Here is a 19,502-nt window from a genome sequence, read left to right on the forward strand (position 1 = left end):
TAATCATATAATCTATCTCTCTCTCAATATATACGTAATATATATATATATATATATATATATATATATATATATATATATATATATATATATATATATATATATATATATATATATATATATATATATATATATATATATATATTTATATTTTAATTTTAATTTTAATTTTAATTCTAATAATAAGGGTATGTTAGCGAATGTTGTAAGGGTGTAAGTCGAAATTCTGTCCGTGTAACGCTACGCTATTTTTAATCATTGTAAGTTATGTTCAACCTTTTAATTTAATGTCTCGTAGCTAAGTTATTATTATGCTTATTTAATCCGAAGTAATCATGATGTTGGGCTAATTATTAAAATTGGGTAATTGGGCTTTGTACCATAATTGGGGTTTGGACAAAAGAACGACACTTGTGGAAATTAGACTATGGGCTATTAATGGGCTTTATATTTGTTTAACTAAATGATAGTTTGTTAATTTTAATATAAAGATTTACAATTGGACGTCCCTATAAATAACCATATACACTCAATCGGACACGATGGGTGGGGTATTTATATGTATGAATAATCGTTCATTTAACCGGACACGAGAATGGATTAATAGCCACTAGAATTATTAAAACAGGGGTGAAATTATGTACAAGGACACTTGGCATAATTGTTAACAAAGTATTAAAACCTTGGGTTACACGCAGTCGATAACCTGGTGTAATTATTAAATAAAGTATTAAAATCTTGTTACAGTTTAAGTCCCCAATTAGTTGGAATATTTAACTTCGGGTATAAGGATAATTTGACGAGGACACTCGCACTTTATATTTATGACTGATGGACTGTTATGGACAAAAACCAGACGGACATATTAAATAATCCAGGACAAAGGACAATTAACCCATGGGCATAAAACTAAAATCAACACGTTAAACATCATGATTACGGAAGTTTAAATAAGCATAATTCTTTTATTTCATATTTAATTTCCTTTATTTTATATTTAATTGCACTTCTAATTATCGCATTTTTATTTATTGGTATTGTATTTAATTGCACTTTTAATTATCATACTTTTTAATTATCGCAAGTTTATTTTATAGCACTTTTATTATTCGCAATTTCATTATCGTTATTTACTTTACGCTTTAAATTAAGTCTTTTATTTATTTAATATTTTACATTTGGTTTTAACTGCGACTAAAGTTTTAAAATCGACAAACCGCTCATTAAACGGTAAAAACCCCCCTTTATAATAATAATATTACTTATATATATATTTGTATTTTTATAAATTTAAACTAATATAGCGTTAAGCTTTGTGAAAAAGATTCCCTGTAGAACGAACCGGACTTACTAAAAACTACACTACTGTACGATTAGGTACACTGCCTATAAGTGTTGTAGCAAGGTTTAAGTATATCCATTCAATAAATAAATAAATATCTTGTATAAAATTGTATCATATTTAATAGTATTTCCTTGTAAAATTTAATAGTATTTTATACCCCTTAGCTTTCACACATCAGTAACCGACCTTAACATATAATGCGCATAATAATATCCCCAAAACAGAACATCTCGTCTGTATAATAATCATATAAACTTCGAAGTACTAAACACCATGACCACTAGCCGTTCCGTCTAGTGAACATTCTGGGTGGGGGTGTTAAACCCGGTAGCTACCTTTAGGATTCGCGTCAATTAGGCGTTTCCCTAATTCTTAGGTTACCAAGCAATAATAATCAGGGGAAAAATATTCATATCAATTGTGGCAACTATCACGTCCACATAATTCAATGGTGGCAATTATCACGTTCACATAATTCATTCGAGGAATGTTTTGCTTGTGTCTATCTCGTCAAATATTTATAAAAGCATTTTATGTATTCGCAGTTCAAAATGTATTTCAAAAGCATTTAATAAAGCAGTTGTAAAAGTAGCGCATGTATTCTTAGTCCCAAAAATGTAAAGAGTAAAAGAGAATCAAATGAACTCACGCATATAAATATTGCAAAACAGTTATTAAAGCATTGCATGTATTCTCAGCCCAAAAATGTAATGAGTAAAAGGGAGCAAATGAACTCACCATACTGTATTTTGTAGTAAAAATACATATGACGTTATTGAACAAGTGTAGGGTTGGTCTCGGATTCAAGAACCTATATTATTCATATATCTATTAAAGCATATACTTGTAATCGAATAAGTTTAGATATTATTCTTAATTGTTATTTCACTAACTTGTATGTTTCATTAATAACTAAATTAACTATACTTTATTTTATACACATTAGATAAATAATTAGTATTTATTATGAAAATATTAATGTTGTTATGTGATAAGTTTTAAAAATATTCTTATAGAGTTATTTATTTGGTAAAATAATATCAATAATAATAAATAAAAATTTGTATCTTTTTATGATAATAATAATAATATTAAAAGTAATTAGATTTAGTAATGATACTGATATTAATAGCTTTGATAATAATACTAAAAATAAAAGTAATGTTAGTAATAATAATAATTTTAATAGAAAATATAATAATGATAAGATAAAAATGTTAGTTTTCAAAATAATATTTTAAATAATAATGGTACTTTTAATAAAACTAATGATTTCAATAGAAATTTTTAATAGTCATATTAATCATAATCATAATAATACTATATATTTTAATAGTAATAATAATAATGATAATATTATTAATTATACTTAAAATCTTATTTCTAATAGTAGTAATAATAATAATTACCTAATAACAATCAATAATAAATAATAATAATAATAACAATAATAAAAATAATAATGAAATAATAATAATAGGAGTATTAGTAATAACTACCTCAGAGGAGTAGCTCTAAAAAAAATGCCCAAGCCCGAATTTGAACCCGCGACGTCCCGCTAACCCAACGTATACTCAAACCATCCAAGCTAATCAGTTTTTCCTAATCAATAACGAGTTATCCATCATCACTAACTAACCATGATCATAACCATATAAACCATCACCGCCATCATTATTTATCATTTTTAATATCTTAATCATACTTTAATTCTAAACATCATCATATCACGCCATAATCATCATCATAACTTAATATACTCATCATCATACCCGTCAATCATCACGTACATCATTAATATCATAATCAAAATCATGATTATAATTATATCAACTTCTCATCACCATATTATGTTAATATCGTCATCATCAAATCCTCTTTATCACCTAATCATCATCATCGTACATTCATTTTTTATCCTAACCACAATTATGAATCATCATCATCAACTTCATTAACTTCTCGGTTCATTTAGCAAAATCAAAACACAAGCCCAATAATCTAAATAGAACTCAGCCCAATAAAAAAAATTAACTCTCGGCCCAAGTAAAGCTTAATCTAAAAGTTTAAACATATAAGCCCGTTACATGATTCTGCTTAATTATATGGAGTAATAATTTTCCAGTGGATTAGGTTAAAATACATAAATAAAAACGTGTCCCTTTCCTTGTGTGCCCACCCAAATTCCACGATTAGAGGTCCTACTGGTCATAATCTGGTTTGCCACTTTGTACTCACGTATCATCAATCTTAATCACCATCTCATTGTGATCATATTTATCTTCATAATATCAATATAGTAACCTCACTATCTTCACCATTCTTTATCGTTTTCATCTGAACCGAAACAGGAAAACTGGTAGCGAGTAGCAGCATAAATATTCTATCATCAGTTCAGCATTACTCCCATCATTATCGCCATGATAATCATCATCCTTTACGTTCGAGAATATAAGAAAAATGCAGCTGCAGTTTATGGTTAAAAGGGTGTGGCAGGTGGTGATTAAAGTGTGTTTGAAACAGCAACTATTTATAATCTAATTCATTGTGTTGGTTGTCGAAGAAAAAGAAAATAAAAGTAGCATGTTGCAGCGGTTATTCCATGGTGGTTAAATGGGTTGATCGTGGTTTGTTCTTGGGCTGCAACAAATCGAAATCAAAATAGCAGGTGGCGGTTATGGCAGAAGAAAGAGAGAAGAGATAGGATGAGAGAGAGATAGAAGGAAGTGGCGGTTTATGGTTGAAGTGGGTGGATGGTGGTTGTTTACAACATAAATAGAAACCGAAAGTGGTGGTTCCAATATGATGGTCGATAGTTCTTGTTATGGTAGGTTTTCGTTGCAAGTGGGTTTTGATAACCCAAGTGGTTTTCGGTTATTGTAGATTGATAAAAGAGGTGGTTGTTTAGAGAATGTCACGATGTAGGGTTGATTTGTTATGAGAGTTCTTGGTTAACATTAACTCTCGTAGCTGTAGTAGACCACATGAGTTCGGTTATGGAAATTCGAAGGTGAGGTTATGATCTTGGGTTTTTATGTAGCATCAAACAAGGGAGCATGATAGTTGAAGTAGCAGTAGTAGTAAAGAAGATAAAGGTGGGTGATTAGTGTTGGAGATAGAAGCAGGAAAAGAACATACAGCATATGCATATAAAGATAGAGTTATAACATATATAATTAATATACTAATCAATCTATCACAGTAATTTAATCACTACAGTTGTAGGTATCATTTAATTCATTGAATCCATTGAGATTGTAAGTTTTAATAATATAATATTAATAATAAACGTGTTAAAAGGAACTCGCAGCCATGAATTTTGGATTCATATTACCGACGCTTTTCCCATGAAGTGCTATAGCGTGCCCATTGCTAAACAGTTAATGTAATAAAGTGTTCCTAAAAATCCCAAACTTTTAGATTAAATATATTTAATTATTTCACTCATTAACTGTTTGAAACCTGATCAAAAAGGTTCGATGATTATATATTTTCTGTCCCAATTTATATGTACGGAGCACTAATATTTAAACTTAAAAAGGTAAAAATATTTTAAAAAATCTAAAATCTTCGTAATCAATTTACAGTCCAACTTTTATTTTAAAACCTCTTAAACTCGTATTAGATCTATATGAACACTAGCGAAAAGTCAACCGAGTGTTACTGACGTTTACTAATTAAGCTCGAAATCATTTATTTTCCATTTATTCTCTCTAAATATAATCAGTTTTAAATAACAAGTTTTATCACATAAATATATTATATATTTTTAAACAAATAGATTTAATAATATTTTATATATTTACAAATAGTATTTATATACATATTTATATATATATATACATATATATATATACATATATATATATATATACATATATATATATATATATATATATATATACATATATATATATATATATATATATATATATATATATATATATATATATATATATACATTTGTAATAATAGTTTTCATTGTATAGCATATTATTTAACATATTTATTTCCAACAATTAACTCATATATTATTTCAATTAATATTACAAATTATTATATATATATATATATATATATATATATATATATATATATATATATATATATATATATATATATATATATATATATATATATATATATATATATATATATATATATATATATATATATATATATATATATATATATATATATATTTAAATATACATGTATCTATTTACAATTAGTTGTTCGTGAATCGTCGAGAACAGTCAAAGGTCAATTGAATATATGAAAACAGTTCAAAATTTTGAGACTCAACCTAACAGACTTCGCTTATCGTATCGAAATCATATGAAGATTAAGTTTAAATTTGGTCGGAAATTTCCGGTGAAATGTCCCGTTCATATTGATTATAAACGTTCCATATTAATTGATTTCGTTGCGAGGTTTTGACCTCTATATGAGACGTTTTTCAAAGACTTCATTCATTTTTAAAACAACCATAACCTTTATTTTATCAATAAAGGTTTTAAAAATATTACGTAGATTATCAAATAATGATAATCTAAAATATACTGTTTACACACGACCATTACATAATGGTTTACAATAGAAATATATTACATCGACATATGTTTCTTGTCCTTATTTTAGTATGCAACAGCGGAAGCTCTTAGTATTCACCTGAGAATAAACATACTTTAAACGTCAACAAAAATGTTGGTGAGTTATAGGTTTAACCTATATATATCAAATCGTAACAATAGACCACAAGATTTCATATTTCAATACACATCCCATACATAGAGATTAAAATCATTCATATGGTGAACACCTGGTAACCGACATTAACAAGATGCATATATAAGAATATCCCCATCATTCCGGGACACCCTTCGGATATGATATAAATTTCGAAGTACTAAAGAATCCGGTACTTTGGATGGGGTTTGTTAGGCGCAATAGATCTATCTTTAGGATTCGCGTCAATTAGGGTGTTTGTTCCCTAATTCTTAGATTACCAGACTTAATAAAAAGGGGCATATTCGATTTTGATAATTCAACCATAGAATGTAGTTTCACGTACTTGTGTCTATTTTGTAAATCATTTATAAAACCTGCATGTATTCTCATCCCAAAAATATTAGATTTTAAAAGTGGGACTATAACTCACTTTCACAGATATTTCCTTCCTCGGAAATAAGACTTGGCCACGGATCTATTCACGAACCTATACAAATATGTACATATATTTCAAAGTATGATCAAAATATAATTACAACCATTTTTATTATGTTTTAAAGATTTGAGTGTATTAAGTCAGCTGTCCTCGTTAGTAACCTACAACTAGTTGTCCACAGTTAGATGTACAGAAATAAATCGATATATATTATCTTGAATCAATCCACTACCCAGTGTATACACGTCTCAGGCTAGATCACAACTCAAAGTATATATATTTTTGGAATCCACCTCAACCCTGTATAGATAACTCCAACATTACTGCATATAGAGTGTCTATGGATGTTCCAAATAATATATATACATGGGTCGATATGATATGTCAAAACATTTGCATACGTGTCTATGGTATCCCAAGATTACATAATATATTAGAATACATGTATAATACAATATAAGTTAGCTAGGATATGATTTGTATAGATATGTTAAACATTTCCCGTAGCTAAAAAGATCAAAAAATATCCAATCTTGTTTTACCCATAACTTCTTCATTTTAAATCCGTTTTGAGTGAATCAAATTGCTATGGTTTCATATTGAACTCTAATTTAAGAATCCAAACAGAAAAGGTATAGGTTTATAGTAGGAAATTTAAGTTACATGTCAATTACTAAAGAGGTAGTCATTTCCGTCGAAAGAACGACATCTTGATGACCATTTTGAAAAACATACTTTCACTTTGAGTTTAACCAAGATTTTTGGATATAGTTTCATGTTCATATGAAAAATCATTTTCCCAGAAGAACAACTTTTAAATCAAAGTTTATCATAGTTTTTAATTATCCCAACCAAAACATCCCCCGGTTTCACTACGACTGCGTATATCCGATTTTATGGTGTTCACCGTGTTTCCAGGTTTTAAATCATTAAGTTATCATATCATATAGATATAGAACATGTGTTTAGTTGATTTTAAAAGTCAAGTTAGAAGGATTAACTTTTGTTTGTGAACAAGTTTAGAATTAACTAAACTATGTTCTAGTGATTACAAGTTTAAACCTTCGAATAAGATAGCTTTATATGTATGAATCTAATGATGTTATGAACATCATTACTACCTTAAGTTTTCTGGATAAAACTACTGGAAATGAAAAAAATGGATCTAGCTTCAAAGGATCCTTGGATGGCTTGAAAGTTCTTGAAACAGAATCATGACACGAAAACAATTCAAGTAAGATTTTCACTCGAAATAAGATTGTTATAGTTGTAGAAATTGAATCAAAGTTTGAATATGAATATTACCTTGAATTAGAAAGATAACCTACTGTAAATAACAAAGGTTCCTTGATCTTAGATGATTACTTGGAATGGATTAGAAAGCTTGGAAGTAGACTTGCAAACTTGGAAGTAGTCTTGATTTTTATGAAACTATACTTATGAAATTTGTGAAGAAAACTTAGAACTTGAAGATAGAACTTGAGAGAGATCAATTAGATGAAGAAAATTGAAGAATAAAAGTGTTTGTAGGTGTGTTTGGTCGTTGGTATATGGATTAGATATAAAGGATATGTAATTTTGTTTTCATGTAAATAAGTCATGAATGATTACTCATATTTTTGTAATTTTATGAGATATTTCATGCTAGTTGCCAAATGATGGTTCCCACATGTGTTAGGTGACTCACATGGGCTACTAAGAGCTGATCATTGGAGTGTATATACCAATAGTACATACATCTAAAAGCTGTGTATTGTACGAGTACGAATACGGGTGCATACGAGTAGAATTGTTGATGAAACTGAATGAGGATGTAATTGTAAGCATTTTTGTTAAGTAGAAGTATTTTGATAAGTGTTGTAACGACCCAACCCGTATTAAAACCGGCCCATAAAATATTTTTCCTTTTAATACGCTTTAAATAATACTTTAGGTCCCATTACACAATTTCCAAAACATATTTGTTACCAAAGTAAGTTCAACGAACTTTAAACATACATTAATAATTTAAACTCTCTAATACAATGGTTCATTAATTAAATCGTAAACCGGTTATAATTATTATGACCCGACTAGTTATGTTTACATAAAACCAAGCATGGTGATTTGGGACTACGCTACCCAAATCCTAATCGAGTCCAAAAGCAAGATCTTCTTAGCAACCTAGCCAAGATCTCTAATCCCCAAGCTTACCCGAGCCGCCAAGCATGCAAACCTATAAAAATGTAAACAACGAGAGGGTAAGCTAACGCTTAGTGAGTGAAAATATACTACATACATATATATGCATAAAATGGACACGCCACACCAATAATCAAATACTGCATACTGGAGCATCCAAGCATAAAGGCAAGCTAAGCTAAGCATACCATATAATCACTAAGCAGCAAGCTAGTAACAACAACCATAAAGTAAGTCACCAATGACGATGTGAACAACCCCAATAAGCTACACCCGGGGGGTTAGCTACATCACAACAATACATTAATATAACCCAAAATTTAACATGCTACACTACAACGCGTAATCATGGTTAATCGAAATTCAAAGGGAACGATTCTCGTGAGTGAACCGTTAGCCACGCAGACGCCGCTAGTATGCATCACTAGCCCCTTGAGTGGTATCGACGCCCGAACTTAAGACCACCCGTTAAGCTCAATGTGGTATCGATCGCCCGAACTTAAAACCCACATTTCACGCCACACACACACGAGGATATGGTATCGAACGCCCAAACTTAAAACCCGTATCCTACACATTACTCATGATAATAAGGTATCGACGCTCGAACTTTAAACCCTTATTACATGAAAAGTACAATGTGGTATCGATCGCCCGAACTTAAAACCCACATCGCATTTCGTACAAGTAAATACATTACATACACACATGTATAATTATTCCACTCACAACCACGTGCGATAACGTACACCCAAAGTGTGTACTTCGCCAAAGGTGGTCAACCAAAATGCACAACCGTGCCAACTGGACCCATACACAAGTCCATCAAATCCACCTATATGTGAAGTGAGTTCTATAACCGAGAACCACTTCACCCGACCCGCACCCATCCTACACATACATTTGCACATAGGATATTAACACTCACCTTGTCGCCTTGAAGAAATGCTTCCCAGTAATCCGCAACTCGTCAATGGAAAGTACCTAATCCATTATCACAAATTCAACAACACACTTAGATTGGATCTACAAACCAACCAAATTCGACACTTAGTGCAATTTCGACCCAAATGCACTTCTAAGGACAAACCGAGCCCAAACTAACCAATAATCACTAACACAAGTGATAATGGTCCTAATGTGCCAATTAAACCCGAACACAAGTGTTAAACACTTATCGTTCTCAAAATCGCCCATAAACCCTAATTTTGACTCTAGTCAAAATTAGTCAACCACGAAAACCCTAAAAGTCTCCAAAACACCAATAATCACTAATGCTAGTGATTGTACACCATTTACAAGTCTTAAACATGGTTAAATTATTAACCAACCCAAAACCCGCCTTTAACACTTATAAACCCGAATCTTGGTGTTAATCTCCAATTAACAACTAAATGGGTTCCATCTATGAATCATACAATCAAAAGCCCCAAATTTGAATGATGAACACGAAAATGAAATTCGGAGTTAGAGCTTACCACTAGTATCACCGTGTAGCCAAGAACGAGGAGAACAAACTTGTCAACTACGCCAAAGATCAAAACCCGCTTATTCCTTTCCAAAATCCCACTCGAATCACTTGAGGATTTTAAGTTTTGAGAGGAAAATAGGAAAGAAAAGAAAAAGAAAATAAAGAAAATGAGTGAGTGGATGAGGTTAAAGCCTCAAATCTGGCTCAAACGTGAAAAGACCAAAATGCCCTCACTTTACCTAAATATTGCGAAAACGGGAACCAGTTCGCCCACATTGCCGCGCCGCGGCCTTAAATGTCGCGCCGCGACATTTGCCTAGGTCTGGGATCATTTTTTGTCAAGCTTCTGATCTGAATTCCAGTTAAATGCCGCGCCGCGGCCTCATTTGTCGCGCCGCGACACACGGCGTGATCTGAGTCATTTTCTTGCATACAAGACCTCAACACCCGAACATGTCCCGAACCCTTCATACGCCTATCGTACATACATAATACACCTATAAATCATATACGGGGAAAACGGGGTGTTACAACTCTCCCCCACTTAGATTAGATCACGTCCTCGTAATCCTAGTCACGAACCCAAACGGACCACACTTCACGGTCCTCAAACATAAGTCCCAACCGACTTTCCTAAGCAATTCTTCCCAATGAATTGCCTTTACCAACTAAATCGTCACCCGCGATTTATCAATTCCACAATCCGAGCACTAAAAATTGCTCAATCCCTCACATCGGGAAACTCAACCAATCTCTTACTAAGATATCGATCCCTTAGCGTACCCTTATCGAGTACAACGCTAAAAGAAACCAGTCTAAACCTAAGGTCAACAACCCGAAACGATGAAGACCGAACCAAACGAATCCTTACGGATAACACCAATCACTAAACATCCCTTGTAATGCGTAATATGACCAATACGCAACTACCGTACAACATCACAAGCAACGGCTAAAACCGTTAGCGCCCAAAACGACCATGGTAACGCTAACCCAAGGTGTACAAAATTGACTATCGTCACACCCGTAGCAACAGGTGAGCGAAACACGGATATCGCATCACTAATCATACAACATGGTCCTTACGACCCCACCATTGGCGTATAAAACACCCAATAGATCACACATCAACAACAATATGCAATGTCGACATTCGACTCGATGTTGGTCGATGAAGAGCGGTAGGTCAAATACGTTAACCACTCACCAACCATCGCAATGCGCACGTAACCGACGAGGCCGACGAAAAGTGCCACCGAGATGTTAACACTTACCTCAATCACACATGTGGCCGACGAAGAGCGATAGGTCAAACGTTAATCACTCGCCACATAACCAACTACCTACATGTGACCGACGAAGAGCGATAAGTCAAACATTAATCACTCGTCACATGCCTCACACATGGCCAAACCAAAGCGATTCCTAACGGAAAACGCATTCCACATACCAACAAGTAGCCAACGAAAAGCGAATCCTAACGGATAACACTTACTACTTATCACATTCCAACCGTGGTCAACGAAAAGTGAATCCTCGCCATTGGATAGCACTTGCCACAATACAACAAGCAAACTAAGTATATACGCATACATAGAATCATTCCACTCAACTTGGAATCTCCTGCACACGAACCATACGTAGGCATAAAACATTGCTAACAAGATCGAGCAAGAACCACCTATCACGCCCATAGGCACAAAACAATATTTCTCTTAGAAGAGAACCAGACACACACATCCCTTAACCGAGGGATTTCACCTTGCTCGTCAAATACGCCCATTATCTCCCAACGAGATTCACCACATTACCACCCCCAGTGATATTTCAAATCCAAATTCATAAGTACAACTTAACCAAAGTTGTACTCTACTACAAATTGACCAAAACTAGGTCCCGACACTAGTTCCGGATCTATCAAAAGCATCATCCACAATCTCACACTAAAATTTCCTCGTACGGGAGTGTAACTCCTCCACTTGGAACTACGTTCTATAACCGCATTTTGTACAACCGTACATTGCTACCAAAGGTAGACTATACCAACAATTGGGTTCACACGATCCATCACTACATCTCGCTCCAATCTTCAGCACATGAAGGATTTCAACCAATCCTTAACACTTCGAACGAAAAGTGTACCGCAAATTACATAACTCTACCCTCGCAATCATCCAATTGCTATAGCTTGTCAAACTTCACCCGATCACCCATGTACTTAAGGGTTTCACTTCGGTACCCTAAGTACAATGTAACCGCAACACAATCGGAGTCGAACACCACGCTAGTAGGTATAAAAGAGGCACCTAATGTCGCTTCACGTAGACTCCTTTACCAACGTACATCGAGATCCAAAACACTCGATTTCAAGGGTTTCATCCCACCCGTCGAACCTCATGGTTCATCAACTCCAACACACAAGCGAACACGCGCTTAACAATCGAACACCAAAACCCATTTCCATGGCTTGGTAGAAACATTTCCCAAATACTAAGGAATGCTTGGTTGCACCAAGTCTTACGCCCTTCGCCCGACAATCAAACGTCACCATAGGGTACTTCTATTAGGAACGTCACCCATAACAACAACATGCACAACACAATGCATTTAATAAACTCAAATTCAACGGCACTTAATAAATAATCAAAGGACATATTTATTAAAATGAAACGTACCTTAACGTCTCCTTGCCGCACTCGTCCCCGCTAACTTGGGACATTCGGACTTACGATGTCCTTCTTCTTGGCAATTGATGCACACCATACCTTCACCCTTTGGCACCGAACATTCCCAAGACTTGTGACCCCTCACGCCACAATTGTAACATCTAGACGTACTAGAATCTAACATACTCTTCTGCGTACCACCCGTGCTCACGCTCGGACCCTTAGTCCTCTTACTTGAAGCACCATAAGAAACAACCATTCTCTCACTTGAAGGTTCACCAACCTTCGATCGAGAATACGACTCGAAACCTCTAGCCGCGGCGAATAACTCCGCAAACGATTTCGCCTGAACTCTGCTAATCTTACTCTTCAAGTCATCATTCAAGGTTCGATAGAAATCCTGCATCAACAAATGATCATTCCCCAAATACTCCGGGTAAAAACGAGCCTTCGCCATAAAGGTCGTCTTGAGAGTATTCAAATCCATAGAACCTTGTTGCAAATTTCACAACTCATTACGCATTTTCGACAAATCGACTGAAGTTCGGAATTCCTCAAAGAATTCCTTCTTAAACTCCTCCCATGATAATGCCATAAACGGTTCACCACCGACAAGATCAATCTTACCATCCAACCAATCCTTTGCCCTACCCCGCAACAAATTAGTAGCGAGTCTCGTCTTCCTCTCCGGAGGGCATTCAATAGTACGAAAACACCCTTCGACATCCGAGATCCAAGTTGTGCTTACCAAAGGATCCAGTTTCCCATCATACATCGGGGGTTTAGTCCTCATGAAGCTCTTAAGACAACGCTCCATTTCACTACTACCCCGAAATTCGGAATACTTCCTATCCATTTCTTCTCGAAACGCACTCATTTGCTCCGCAACGGTGGCCGCAACTCTAGAGTTAAACTCCTTGTCATTCGTCTCGATCTCGTTTCGCGTCGTCATTCTAAAGAATGCAAAACGATTAGTCCACAAACGTATAAAACAACACGCATAACACCGCCCCATCTTGCTCAACACTCGTCGTACATCACTTGTTAGACACGATTTACACCCGTAATAAGGTTTGCACGTCCTTATTACGCACACACGTCGTCTCAACTCGTTAGTACAACGACCGCCTCGCTCGATGATATAACCAACACAACGACGATTCCACGCGATATAAACACACGTAAGGGAATAGCATCACAACACAAGCCAAAAATCCTAGTTAGTCCACCTACAGACAAGGCACTAACTATAACCCGTTCTGACTCGTTCACCTACAAGTCCAGCAACAAATAAGCACACACAAAAGTCTAAGTCTAGGCACCTATCTCAAGTCGCCTAAATCCCTTAGACCATGCTCTGATACCACTTGTAACAACCCAACCCGTATTAAAACCGGCCCATAAAATTTTTTTCCTTTTAAGACGCTTTAAATAATACTTTAGGTCCCATTACACAATTTTCAAAACATATTTGCTACCAAAGTAAGTTCAACGAACTTTAAACATACATAAATAATTTAAACTCCCTAATACGATGGTTCATTAATTAAATCGTAAACCGGTTATAATTATTATGACCCGACTAGTTACGTTTACACAAAACCGAGCATGGTGATTTGGGACTACGCTACTCAAATCCTAATCGAGTCCAAAAGCAAGATCTTCTTAGCAACCAAGCCAAGATCTCTAATCCCCAAGCTTACCTGAGCCACCAAGCATGCAAACCTATAAAAATGTAAATAACGAGAGGGTAAGCTAACGCTTAGTGAGTGAAAATATACTACATACATATATATACATAAAATGGACACGCCACACCAATAATCAAATACTGCATACCGGAGCATCCAAGCATAAAGGCAAGTTAAGCTAAGCATACCATATAATCACTAACCAGCAAGCTAGTAACAACAACCATAAAGTAAGTCACCAACGACGATGTGAACAATGCCAATAAGCTACACCCGGGGGGTTAGCTACATCACAACAATACATTAATATAACCCAAAATTTAACATGCTACACTACAACGCGTAATCATGGTTAACCGAAATTCAAAGGGAACGATTCTCGCGAGTGAACTGTTAGCCACGCAGACGCCGCTAGTATGCATCACTAGCCCCTTGAGTGGTATCGACGCTCGAACTTAAGACCACCCGTTACGCTCAATGTGGTATCGATCGCCCGAACTTAAAACCCACATTTCACGCCACACACACACGAGGATATGGTATCGAACGCCCGAACTTAAAACCCATATCCTACACATTACTCATGATAATAAGGTATCGACGCTCGAACTTTAAACCCTTATTACATGAAAAGTACAATGTGGTATCAATCGTCCGAACTTAAAACCCACATCGCATTTCGTACAAGTAAATACATTACATGCACACATGTATAATTATTCCACTCACAACCACGTGTGATAACGTACACCCAAAGTGTGTACTTCGCCAAAGGTGATCAACCAAAACGCCTCAAATCTGGCTCAAACGTGAAAAGACCAAAATGCCCCTCACTTTACCTAAATATTGCGAAAACAGGAACCAGTTCGCCCACATTGCCGTGCCGCGGCCTTAAATGTCACGCCGCGACATTTGCCTAGGTCTGGGATCATTTTTTGTCAAGCTTCTGATCTGGATTCTAGTTAAATGCCGTGCCGCGGCCTCATTTGTCGCGCTGCGACACACAGCGTGATCTGAGTCATTTTCTTGCATACAAGACCTCAACACCCGAACATATCCCGAACCCTTCATACGCCTATCGTACATGCACAATACACCTATAAATCATATACGGGGAAAACGGGGTGTTATAAGTGTCTTGAAGTCTTTCAAAAGTGTATGAATACATATTAAAACACTACATGTATATACATTTTAATTGAGTAAAGTCATCATTAGTCGTTACATGTAAATGTTGTTTTGAAACCTTTAGGTTAACGATCTTGTTAAATGTTGTTAAACCATTGTTTATTATATCAAATGAGATGTTAAATTGTTACATTATCATGATATTATGATATATAATATATCTTAGTATGATATATATATATAGTTAAATGTCGTTACAACGATAATCGTTACATATATGTCTTGTTTCGAAATCATTAAGTTAGTAGTCTTATTTTTACATATGTAGTTCATTGTTAATACACTTAATGATATATTTACTTATCATTTAACATAATTAACCAAGTGTATCAATATCTTAATATGATTCATATGTACCTAGTAAGATGTTGTTATAACGATAATCGTTATATATATCGTTTTCGAGTTTCTTAATTTAATAGTCTCATTTTTATGTATATATCTCATTGTTAAAACACCTAATGAGATACTTACTTATAATAAAATCATGTTAACTATATATATAACCATATATATGTCATCTTATAGTTTTTACAAGTTTTAACATTCGTGAATCACCGGTCAACTTGGGTGGTCAATTGTCTATATGAAACCTATTTCAATTAATCAAGTATTAACAAGTTTGATTGCTTAACACGTTGGAAACATTTAGTCATGTAAATATCAATCTCAATTAATATATATATATATACATGGAAAAGTTTGGGTCACTACATCCGGGTCGTTACAAATGTCTGCTATATTAGACGTGCCTGCATTCATAAAATTAAATAAAATGTAACATATTTTTCTAGGTTTTTTATATAAAAAAAAATAATTTTATTGTTTACCTCCGTATGGATATGCAAACTCCATGGCGTTAAGCCACAGAGCTTTTGTAAAGGAATCATCATATTCAGCCTTGTTAATGACCTCATTTACAAAATCTTGTGTGGACTTTCCATCCACAACATTATTCTCATCATTTCGAAGTTCGTACGCCTCTTGGAAAACACCAGCTGGGCCGGGAATCCGGTACGATAGTTTGTTCGTGTTGCTAGACCCAGAACCGCGCAACATAGGTCGTGGTGGTGTAAAAGGTTGTGGTTGCTTTTGTTTTTTACTAGTAGGTTGGGGAGATGCTGGCGACCGGATCGGCGACCTAGTCGGTAAAGGAGTCAGCAGCAAAGTGGTTTGAGCCGGACTAGTAATGGATACGGATTGAGTTCGTTGCGAGCCAAGATAGGCGATGTCGGAATCATCGACATCAAGAAGGTATACCCATCCATCATTTTCAGAATTAGACATTTTGTTATTTTTGAAATGCAATTGTGTTGCTAGCCAATTTGTTGGATTGAAGATAATAATGGTTTAAATATAGATAAAAAGTTAAAAAGTCTGTTTGATACAGTAAATTGATACAGCATAGTGAATGCCAACCGGCCTTTGAACTCCGGTTTTGTAGGCTTTTCTGACCCATTCTGAATCCGGAGTTTGGAACTACGGTGTTGTAGGCTTTTTTGACCCATTCTGAATCCAGAGTTGGGAACTCCGGTTTGAGCTTCTGAAATAATTACCAATTTTTTTTCCCACCCGTGATGTTAAAGTTCTGGGTTAAGTACTTTTTCTGACAAAAAAAATAGAAATCGTATTTATAAATGCCGGTTTGCGCAAAATTATTGCCTTTATGAATTCTATTTAAACAATTTATTATCGACTTAAATTTATCAAACTAAAACTTTTCACATTTCTTCTTTTCTGACTATGCATCGTCGTCGTCAAATTCCAATATCTCATAGGACAATCCTCGATGGGGTTTTTTTTAAGAGGAACTGATCCCGGAGAAGATCATGAACTCACATACGAGCAGTTTGAAGAATTATCATTGTTGTGCATGATAAGTGGCATTTTTCCTGTTTACGATGATTGTGTACGTGAGTTCTATCAGAATTTTTCATTTTCTGAAGAAGAGAAGAATGTTAGGTTTGTGTTGCAAGGTATACCATATTGCTGGGATATGGATACCTTCAACAATGCTTTAGGACTCCCAACTGGAAGATTGCAATTTTACAATCCTACCAGTTAAATTGATGGCCATCTTCTTGAGACACATGTTGCCGACACTTCTATACTTGATGTGGTCAACACATGTGTTGAAGATATTCATTTTAATATTTGTGTAGAAATAAAAAAAATGTTTTTTGGTTTTCTTTCGATGTTGAAGATCTTCATTTTGTGTACAAATGATATATCTTTCGATGTCGGATACATCATGGTTAATCGGATGCAAGAAGCAAGGGAAAGCTTAAATGCACCGTTACCATTTGGGATGATGATTACCAAGTTATTCCGACATCTTGGCATATCAACATCGGGTGAATATCGTATTCCTGAAATAAATCGTCTAGTCGTCTAGTTTGTTGTGTGTTATTTTGTGTGTTACCTGCTTCCTAAATTATGGCTATAATTTTAAGTTCTTTATGATGTATTAGCTTGTGTGTAATAATAAACATTGTATCATACCAGTACGTCTTTATTAATATTATCACTATTTTTCTAGTAAATATAACAATTTTTGAACAACACTTTTATTGATCAACACAAACACGGTTACATTTTTTGGAAGAAATCAAATACATAAGTAAATTAAAAGTAAACACACTGCTTAAAATAAAAACATTAGTTATAGGTTCAAGCCTATAAAAACATTACTTATAGGTTCAAGCCTATAGGTTTCAGATGCAAGCCTATTGGTTCACGTCTGGTAAACGCTCTTGTTCGTACTTCATCCCATTCCTCTTTCTCTTTTAGCAACACAAATTTTTCATGGCCAACATGATAATACATCACGCCCGAGTGTTCGATGGGACATTTTTCCTTGATCCACTCAAACAACCTGGAAAAAGGCATATTTTTAACATTCATGGGTGGGAAGGATTTTTTTCCCCCGAGTGTGTACCGTGACATGTCGGCAGCATACCAACCTTTGTAGTAAACATCGATCCAAGGATCCATTGTTGTGTAGTAAAAAGAGTGATATGTTTGAATGGAAAGAGTGATACAATAAAAATAACAAGTATATGTGTGTTTATATAGACTGATAGGGATTGCAAAACCGGCATTATGATAGTCGGTTTCAGAAAAAACCTGTCAAAGAACAGGGAAAGCTGAAAAATAATGAATGATAAGATTGAAACCGGCATTCTAATAGCCGGTTTTAGAAAAAGCTGTCAAAGAACAGTAAAAGCTGAAAAATAATAAATGATAAAATTGAAACCGGCATTTTAATAGCCGGTTTCAGAAAAAGCTGTCAAAGAACAGTAAAAGCTGAAAAATAATGAATGGTAAGATTGAAACCGGCATTCTAAAAGCCGGTATCAGAAAAAGCTGTCAAAGAACAGTAAATGCTGAAACCGGCATTCAGATAGCCGGTTTGTATTATGGTTATAAAAGTGCATGTTGACAGTTGCATAAACACATGATAAAAATGGAACCGAAGTACATTTCAATTGACGTTGTTCACGGCTGCGATTTTGAAGATGAGACATCATTCTCAGGAGGCGAGAAGACTACATTTGATAATGTTGATGTTCGCGGGTTTGATATACAGAAGTTGAATGAATTCCTTCGAGAAAAGTTACCATAAAATCCAAATTCAATGGACATATATTATTACAAAGAAGGAACACCTGAACCTGAAACATTATGCTTTGAAGAAGACTGGTATACATTAGTTGGAAAAGCATCTATACGTTCTGAAAAAATTAAGTTGTATGTATTATTTGGAGTTTTTGAAGACGCAACTTGAATTCAG

The sequence above is a fragment of the Rutidosis leptorrhynchoides genome, chromosome 10, assembly GCF_046630445.1.
Source record: "Rutidosis leptorrhynchoides isolate AG116_Rl617_1_P2 chromosome 10, CSIRO_AGI_Rlap_v1, whole genome shotgun sequence".
Lineage (NCBI taxonomy): Eukaryota > Viridiplantae > Streptophyta > Magnoliopsida > Asterales > Asteraceae > Rutidosis > Rutidosis leptorrhynchoides.